Source organism: Xenopus tropicalis, chromosome 9 (assembly GCF_000004195.4).
Source record: "Xenopus tropicalis strain Nigerian chromosome 9, UCB_Xtro_10.0, whole genome shotgun sequence".
Lineage (NCBI taxonomy): Eukaryota > Metazoa > Chordata > Amphibia > Anura > Pipidae > Xenopus > Xenopus tropicalis.
This window is the reverse complement of record NC_030685.2, coordinates 27,390,312-27,400,069: the sequence shown is the minus strand read 5'-3', so window position 1 is coordinate 27,400,069 and position 9,758 is coordinate 27,390,312.

The window sequence follows — 9,758 nt, the reverse complement described above, 5'->3', positions numbered from 1 at the left end:
GACTATTACAGAGCAAAGGCTGCAGTGACGGCAGCCCTACAGTTCTCATTATAGGAACTCAAACTGATGTATTACATTAAGGGTATTATGATGTTTGGTTGCCTCTTTGCACGGAGGCAGTGCTGTAGAACGGAAACGCTGGGGAAGCAAAGCCCTCGGGAGGATTTATAGAAGCCTGATCTTGCAGCCTGGTGCCTTTCGGAAAATAAACAAAGCAGGTTTGTTTAACACGGGAACATAAAAAGTATTTATTCAGAAAGCAAAGTCGTTTTTCATGAGCTTTTCTTAAACAGTAAAACATCAAAGCAGGTTTTATAGCTGGCACTATTTCTCTCCATATTTGCATTTATACATGTGTCGGAGGGCACTGCCAACTGCTTGCCATCTTTCACTCATATTAAGAAAAAAATATTAGATTTCCCATATTTTACAATTCTTTCCCTTATTTATGCATTCTCATTTTTCTTGCAGCTTGAAAAAGCTTTCCTAACTTTTTTATGTCGGCCAGCTGATAGGATTTTGGCCTATGGGATAGAATGGTTTTCAGAACTGGCAATGACAACTTTTTGGCAAATGAAAAAAACGTGGGAAGTGGAGAAAACATTTTTTAATAGCTGAAGCTTAAGTTTTTAAAATCTATTCGATTTTGTCCAAAAGAAAAAAAAAAAGGAAACGTCATATATTGAAACAGACCTGTAGGAAAACACTCGATTTTAAACGAGAAGGAAAGGTAATGAAACAGTTTCCATCTTAATTTTCATACATACCATTTCCCTCTGCCTGTAGATTACAATTTGGAAAAATTTCGAAAACCTAGAATCTCCAAGGCAATGAAACACGAGGCTTCCTATTCGACCAGCAGTAAACAAAGGCTGGCCAAGGGTTCTGCTTCTCCTAATGTGCGTACCATGGGCCACAATTCATGTCAAACTGCTGCTCACAATCACTAACTACTGGTATTCATCTCTTACTCTGCACTTATCATCACTAAATTAACCAATAGGAACCATACAGGCAACCATCACCTTACATTTCACTTCCTTTCCCTCTTAGAATGTAAGCTCTTGGGAGCAGGTCCCTCCCTCCCTCGGCCCTTACAATATCCAGTTGTAACTCTGAATCAGTTTAGAACAAATGTATGGTCTGTATGTTAACCGTTTGGTCTTCTATTTGTATCCCATTATTGCGTGAAATAATAGCGCTATATAAATAGCATTAATAATAGTACAGGTATGTTCCCTTATCCAGAAACCCGTTATCCAGAAAGTTCTGAATTACGGAAGGGCCATCTCCCACAGACTCCATTATAAGCAAATAATTCTAATTTTTAAAAATGATTTCCTTTTTCTCTGTAATAATAAAACAGTACCTTGTACTTGATCCCAACTATGATATAATTAATCCTTATTGGGGGCAAAACAAGCCTATTGGGCTTATTTAATGTTTAAATGATTTTTAGCAGACTTAAGTTATGGAGATCCAAATAACAGAAAGATCCCTTATCCGGAAAACCCCAGGTCCCGAGCATTCTGGATAACAGGTTTCATAACTGCAGTATTATTTTACATCTGCAAGCACATTGAGCAAAGTACAATTTTGACCATAATCACCATGTTTTTTCCCAGAATTCCAGAATCATTGCTGTCAAAAAGGGGGATGCCCCTGGTGCAACTGTGGCGCCCCTAGTGCAGTTGCATGTGATTCACACTGCGCGTGCATTTCATCACAAATTGGACACAAATGGGTGAAAGTCCACCTGGTGTTATTTTCAGTGTTCGGAGTGCATCTGAGATGGATTCTTCAGGTGCAAGCGTGCTGTGCCTATTGACGCTAGGTGCAAAGGGAATCCTGCAAGTGCCGCTTGGTGAGGAGGTGGCGGTAGCTCCAGGAATCCCCTGCGTCCTTAGCAGGAAGGGCTGAGCGTCACGAGCGGAACTATATGGAAGTGCAAGGAGTACATTTTGATACAAGTACCTTCAGTGAAAGGGGTTTTATGAGCAACTGACTGCACTTATGGGCATAAATCAGCCCTATGGGGATTTGAACAACACAGGGTAATGAATTGCATCAATTCCCAATCTCTATTTTGTCAGTTTTAGAATAAATGACTCTTTTAATTTTCATATCAGAGTCACCTTAAACCTGACCATAGCAGCTTGGGCACAGGACATAAATGCACTTGGGTGAACCTTAATGCCTTTAGTTTTCAAGTAAACGAAAGGCATTAATGGACACAACCAACCTACTGTATGTGGCTTGCTGCTTCCAATTTCACTTACACATAGTCAGTTACACTTAGCAATGCAATGAGTGCCCTCTCTTTCCCTGTTTGTTCCTGAATCTGCTCAATCATTGGCCAAGATCTCTCTCTCGAGTTTATGGACTCATTTATTATTAGGATAGTATGTGCAATACTGCCTTCCATGTGTAAAGAACTGCTGTAGGTCTGCGTCATGCGTTTTGAGTGACCTGCGGCTGCCTCCATGCATTTGGTAGCACAATACATATATTCTGTACAGTCCTTGTTCTAATATGATCTGTTGCAGTTGGTCATCATTTATTATTATTGAATTAATTAAAACCTTTCTGTTATGAGGATTTCTGTTCTTTGATATTTGCCTAACTCATCTATGGGGGTGGACCACTGCCTTGCTTGTAGCAAGAAACAGAGGACCCCTTTCTTAATTTACTATATATATATATATATATATATATATATATATATATATATATATATATATATATATATATATATATATATATATATATGTATGTATTTGTCATTATAATAATATTGGAGTCATCTTTTCCCTGGACCTAGATGAAGTCTAAGCCTGGAACAGGATGCAAGTATTCAAGTAAAGACAATAAGCTTAAACTTATGGACGGTGCTGCTTTTGAATGTGTATGTGTTGAAGGTTTCTTCTCCTTTAAAGGGGATCCATAAACCCCCAAAAATGAATCAGTGTAAACGTATTCAGAGCTCTTTTGCCATTTACATTTATTTTTTTACTTTAAGTGGTTTCTGAGATATTAACATCATTTTGCACAGTTTAATAGTGCTAGGCAGGCTTCAGCTCAGTAGCTTTTTATAGAGGCAGAATTTCAATGACCCTGTAAATGCCCTGTCTGTACACTGGATTTAACTAACCCTTGGGTTGCTGGGTTGAGCCAAAAGCCTGGCTTTAGAAGTCTAAAAATACTAATATCTTAGCAACCACTAATAATACAAATTTAATTTAAAGTGCCTAGAAAAGCACCCTGAGTAAGTTTTCATGATCTCATTTTTTGCACCTTTTTTTGTCTTTAACCCATTTAAGCTGACATTGCATGGTTTCACTCTGAGCCTCTTGCTGATCTAGGCTACAATTAAAGAGGTAGAAAGTGCATATGCATGAACCTCGAATCATGGTAAATCTCCCTAGGCAGGTTACTGCTGTGATGACATGTTCTCGGGCGCAATTTATTATGTAAAAGCAGCCACATGAGCATGAGTAATATTGCTGCATGTCTCTATAAGAACAGACATTCCCTGCACAATCTATATTTTATGAACCCTTGCTGGCATGCCCACAAACGTACAGGATGATGCACCTTTTTATGAGACACCAGGTGGGGGGATGTAGTACACGACTTACTTCATCTTAGACTTTTTATAGACAAGTTGTTAATTTCCTGTGGTTCCTGGTTTTTTTGTTGGGCTAAAGGTGAAAGCATTGATGCACAAACTTGTATATATTGTTTCTTTACTTTCTCAGGACTTGGGATAGAGAATGTTTGGCTGACTTCCTCTTCGCTCATAAACAGCCATATGGAAACATTGCTTCATCAGCAATGCAGTCAGCATATAAGTGTTCTTCTCTAATTCTTTCACTAATTGATATTAAACCTGGGTTTCCAGTAGAATATACAGGAGAACAGGGTCTGAACTAAGGTAAGGTAGGAGAATTTATGGCACATATTAGTGGGGGCACAATTACTCTCCAATAAACAATGACTGCATAATACACTCTACACTCCATACATTCTGCCTGGGCTTACCCTAAGTTCTTGAAATAGGGAGCAGGAGTGGCTTGCAGGTGAGTGAGTTGGCGAAACTGGGGGGATCAGGGGGGTGTTGGGTTATGAATCCAAGGGAAGACTGTTGTTATGAGCTCCTGGTGGTAGGTGGGCAAGTAATAGGAGTAGCGAGTAGGGGAAGGGGCAAAAGGTACTTGCCTTGAGCACCAGTAACTCTTGGCCCAAGTCTTCAGGGGAAAAGAGACATTCTATCTATTGTGATCTAATTTTCTCCTTACTGCCCTTAAGTCTGTGTCCCCCAGCTAATGTTCTGGTCTCCCTAGGGGGACCAGACCCAAACCTTAGGAACCACTGGTCTAGAGCAAAAGTTGCCCTGACCCTAGAGAGGTGGATGGGGGTCATTCTGAGGGAAAAAAACAAATTTACAGTCCTAGACATTTCTGAAAATATACCTACTGTAGATAATATGTACAGCACAGTTTTCATATACCGGTATTCCAGAAATGTTATAAAGAAAGGAAGGGTCTGAAAATATGGTGGACAATAAAAGGGGGCTTGTAACTTAAAAGTGTGAAAACAAGTTTAAATAATTAAAAAATGCCCTCAGCATTTTGATGAAAGCTATGATTCCTTGGGTATCAAATAACCTTAATTGACAATAAAAGGAGGGCCTGTATAATCAATTTATGACTGCAAAAAATGCAATTTTGGATGCAGTATGCATCCATCCACAGATGTGTTTCAGCTGTGTTTCAGACTGATTTATTGAGAAATTCCCCCAAAACCCCACTAGTCCCGCCCATCTGTTCCATTTTTTGCTGGCTAAATGTCTGGATGTGCAGGGGGCCAGCGGCACTCAGCACTGTAGGATGGGATCAGCAGCTAGGCTGACCTGATAGGGAACTGAAGCCTGTCTTTGTTTGTATGACTGTAGGGATGTGATTGGCTACTCCCCTCCTACTGTGCTTCCGGCAGAGACCATTAGGACACGCCCACCCTTCATTTGAAACACTGACAGAGACCTGAGAGGATCTATAGGGAGCTCCAATAAAGGGGCCATTTTTGCAGACAGTATTAAGTTTAGCCCAAAGTGAAACCAGCACTATATATTATTCATAATTGCCTACAAAATTAGGGGTTTTCCATTTTTTAGTGGAGTGGTTCACCTTTAGGTTAACTTTTAGTATGTTATAAAATGTCCTATCTTGGCAAATTTTCAATTTGTCCACATTTTTTATATTTTGGTAAAAATACCTCTTCTGACCTTTCCAGTTTTCAAATGGGGCGGGGGGCACCCCAGAAGCTAAAAATCTATTTCTCTGTGTTATTGTTTTGTATCACTTATCTTTCTATTTAGGCCCTCTTCTATTCATATCCTGTCTCCCTCTCAAACCACTGCCTGGTGGCTAGGTTAGATTAGGCCCTAGCAACCAGATAGCTGTTGATATTCCAACCTAGGCAGCTGCTGAACAAAAAGCCAAATAATTTTTTTAAAAAAGAAGCGCAAATAACAAATGACCACCAATTGAGAGAATAGCTCTCTCTGGTGGGACACAGGGAACTTTGTGGGTACCATTTTTAAAAATCCAAGACCCTACATCTAAATGCCTTAGGCATCATCACTTAATTTTCTCCCAACCTGCTATACGAAATCCTTTCATGCAGTACTGTATTAAACATAATAGCACCAGAGCTGCCCAGACAAAACCCTCTCCATTCTGTATGGAAGCACAGCTCTGCTTTGCAAAAATAACCTTGAACGTTTACATGTGATAATTTATGTTAAATTGACTCCATGTAGCATATGGTACTTCCCCCAAGTTTGCTAATGGAAAGCTGCTGATCCGTATCCATGGAGCCGCTGACGTTTGCTCAGGGGTAATATGATATTAATGTTAATATCAGTGATCGATCAGAACATTTACAAGAAAGGCATACAAAATTAAATTATAATTGCAATGGGAACGACTTATTCTGGCGACGGCATTTAAATAAGGTCACGAAGCCTGCACCTGAAATGATGTTTTACAATATTAAATGCCAGTCACTCAAAGTGCCGGGAAGTTGTGCGGAGTCACCGGTATGCAGAACAGCATGACACACTGAGGGACCCATGATTGATATGCTTTCCTATGGCAAATGTCAGCTCTCCATTCACAGACCAAATGCCAGTGCATATATGAACACGTGTGTATTTCATTATGGTAACTTTAATAAAAACACATTTTCTTCTTTTAAACTTGGTTTTCTTATCCATTATCTTTTATAACTTTTCACAAATAATGAATGTTATGCTTATTGGAACTAAGTCAATGTAATTCTAGCATTCATTGGTCTTGCTTTGGCCTTAGGCACACAACAGAATATTATGAAATTGCAGCCCCAATGTAGTGTGGAACATTTCATGGCCAAGCTCACAAGAGAGTTACAAAATACCACAGCTATCATGTGTCACAATGGTCCAGTGGCAGCAACCCATTGATCCCTACTGAGTAATGGTATCTGATATTACCAATCTTGGTACCAACCAATTTTTGTTACTAGTTTACCAATATTGGTACCAACCAACCAACCAATGTTGGATTGTGTGTTCCAAAATCCATGCATCGAGCCAGTAATGTGCAAGAAACCTTTATTGATATTTTCCCAGTTTGTTTTAAAAAGTAATACCCCTTTAAGCTGAATAGCAGAGGTTGGGGAATGGTCTGAACGCTAGTGTCTTCAGCAACAATGTGCAAAGGGTCACTTAAAGAACATGGAGTTTAGGGTTGAATGAAAAGATGTCAACCAAATTGCTACTTTCAATTAATGGGGCTATTAGGTGCAAGTCCCATTCTTAACTGTTGGGGCACTCTTATAAATGAAGGACACCCCTTCAGCAGGGTTGGAGGTCAGTATGAGGGCAATATCTATCTATCATCTATATATCTATCTATCTATCTATCTATCATCTATCTACCTATCATCTATGCTTCAATCTATTTATCATCTATCTCTCTATCATCTATCTATCTATCTATCTATCTATCTATCTATCTATCTATCTATCTATCTATCTACCTATCTATCATCTATACTTCAATCTATTTAGCATCTCTCTCTCTATCATCTATCCTTCTATATATTTAGCATTGATCTATCTATCTATCAATTTATCTATCAATCTATCTATCTATCTATCATCTATCTGTCTATCTATCATCTATCTATCATCTCTTTTTCTCTCTTTCACTCTCTCTCTATCATCTATCCTTCTATATATTCAGCATCTATCTATCTATCATCTATCTATCTATCTATCTATCTATCTATCTATCTATCTATGTATCATCTCTTTTTCTCTCTTTCACTCTCTCTCTCTCTCTCTCTCTCTCCCTATCATCTATATATGTATCATCTATCTATCTATTTATCTATCTATCTATCTATTTATCTATCTATCTATCTATCTATTTATCTATCTATCTATCTATCTATCTATCACCTATCCTATTTATCTTCTTTCATCTATCCAAATGACAAAATCAGTAGGTACATTGTGTTGTGTATAGTTTGCTCAATGGTTTTATTGGTCACAATGTCTGGCCACATGGTTGAAAATAGCCAAGAACTGGCATTACTCAAAGTGTCACATTAATAACTGAGCCCAGACAACTTTGAAACATAACTTTGAGTACAAAATATGATAAAGAATGTCCTATTCTCAGCAAATTTTCCACATGGTCTTCATCAGTCATCATTATTTTCCTTCTCTTTATACCTCTTTTCAGTTTTAAATGGCAGTTACTGACCCCGGGAGCCAAACACCTATTGCTCTGTGAGGCTACATGTGTATGGTTATTGTTACTCCTTATTACTCTTCCTTCTCTCCTCTTCATCTTGAAAACCAATTGACAATTTTCTCAGAATATTATTGTTTATCATTTAATTTTGAAGTACCCTTTTACTGAGAGGGAGTGTCTAACAAAACAATAAAATATACAACAAACTGACAGTTAATAGCAGTCAGACATAGGGTACCTATGTTAAAAACTGACTACGGAAACATTTTTCCTTTGTGCAAACAATCTAGACAGCAAAAATTCATTTTCATTCTTAATTTTTCAAATGTTTTATTCTCTGTGTGACTTTTCTTTTACTACCCATGCATATCTGGGGACAAAAAAAATCAGAAATGGGCCATAGAAACTAAAGTGTATATAGATAGATCCAGCTATATCTACACATCATCTACCCCTATATCCATTAAAATCAATACAGTGATGTGCCGTGCTGTGGTGCACAGGGTGCTCTATGCGAGTTGTGTTATTCAAGGAAAATTTCAAGTTTATGACAAGAAGGTGCTTCTAGTGATGAGCCCCCACAATTCCCTACTTAACAACTATGTTGTGTTGCAGTGTTGTGTGAGTATTGCAGTAACACTTACATAGAAGGGTGAAGAATAAGAATCATAATGTTATGTGAACACTGAAATGATCAGTTGATAAACCCCTTGAAACTCAGTTGGTGCTCTAAGTCAAGCTACAGTATATATATTCAGCTGTTCCCAGTAGGACTGGGTTTGGTCATAGAAGCAAATTAAACTGAAACTTAGGTCATATCCACTGTGAGCATTTGGTGGGCAGTGAGACAATAAAGTGATTTTTGTTTTTACAATGTAAAGAGCTAATGTCTTGTCTGCCAATCATTAGGATTGGCCGAGTCTCGACAATGTGATCTGTTGTTTGGTAGTGGGTTGCCAGGAAATGCATAGTGTGTATAGTAGTTGTACTTGCACTCCCATAGCAACCCATGTGTGATTGGCTTTTTTATCCAGCTGCATGTAGAACAATGAATGTAACAATTTCATTGGAGTCGAGTAGAAATGTGCACGTGCACTCCTGGTCCTCTCTTATAGTGATTCCACCTGGTGCACAGTCCCTGGGGAGACAGCACTCCCCCAACACAATAGAAAGAAATAGGTACTGCCACACAAGGTAATGTAAGTGGGGGACAAGCCCCTCATGTTTATTCAGTCAACCACACAATGTTTCAGGGGCATACCCCTTCATCACCTGACAAAGCAGTATGTTGTGTGGTTGATGGAATAAACACGAGGGGCTTGTCCCCTGCTTGCATCACCTTGTGTGCCAGTACCTATTTCTTACAATTTCATTGGATGCCATGAGTTACTGCCCATGGGCTAATTTGTCCAGTGTTGATAAATGACCCCCAGTTGTATAGAAAAAAGTGCCTATAGAAAAAAGATATCCTTAAATAAGAAAATCCTACATGAATGAACATTTATTTTGCCCAATAAAAGGTGCTGTAGCGTCACTGAGAAATCCTTCTTCTAGTTTGATCTGATCCAAAGCACCGTATGCTACACCACTCTGTTACTCAGCCAGAACAAGTATTCATTGCCTTTTGCACAGATATGTAATGCAGCATATTAAATGGCCAGTTGGCCTTCCTTCTGTCGCCCTGTTTCCATGTTTCTGTTTTGTTTTTCAGGAAAAGGTAAAAAATAGCGCATTCGGTCCCTTCTCCTCTGTCCACAGCACAGGTCAACTGACCAGGCTTCCAGTGTCTGAATGTTATATTTACTCTTTTACAACTCCTATTCTGAACTAATACACACAATGCAGTCATTTTATACATGCAGCAGGCTTTGCATTTCTAATTCTGAGAATCTTTATAATCCAGTAGTAAGACATGCAGAGCGAGACAGATAATACGAATAATGATGTGTCTGTACA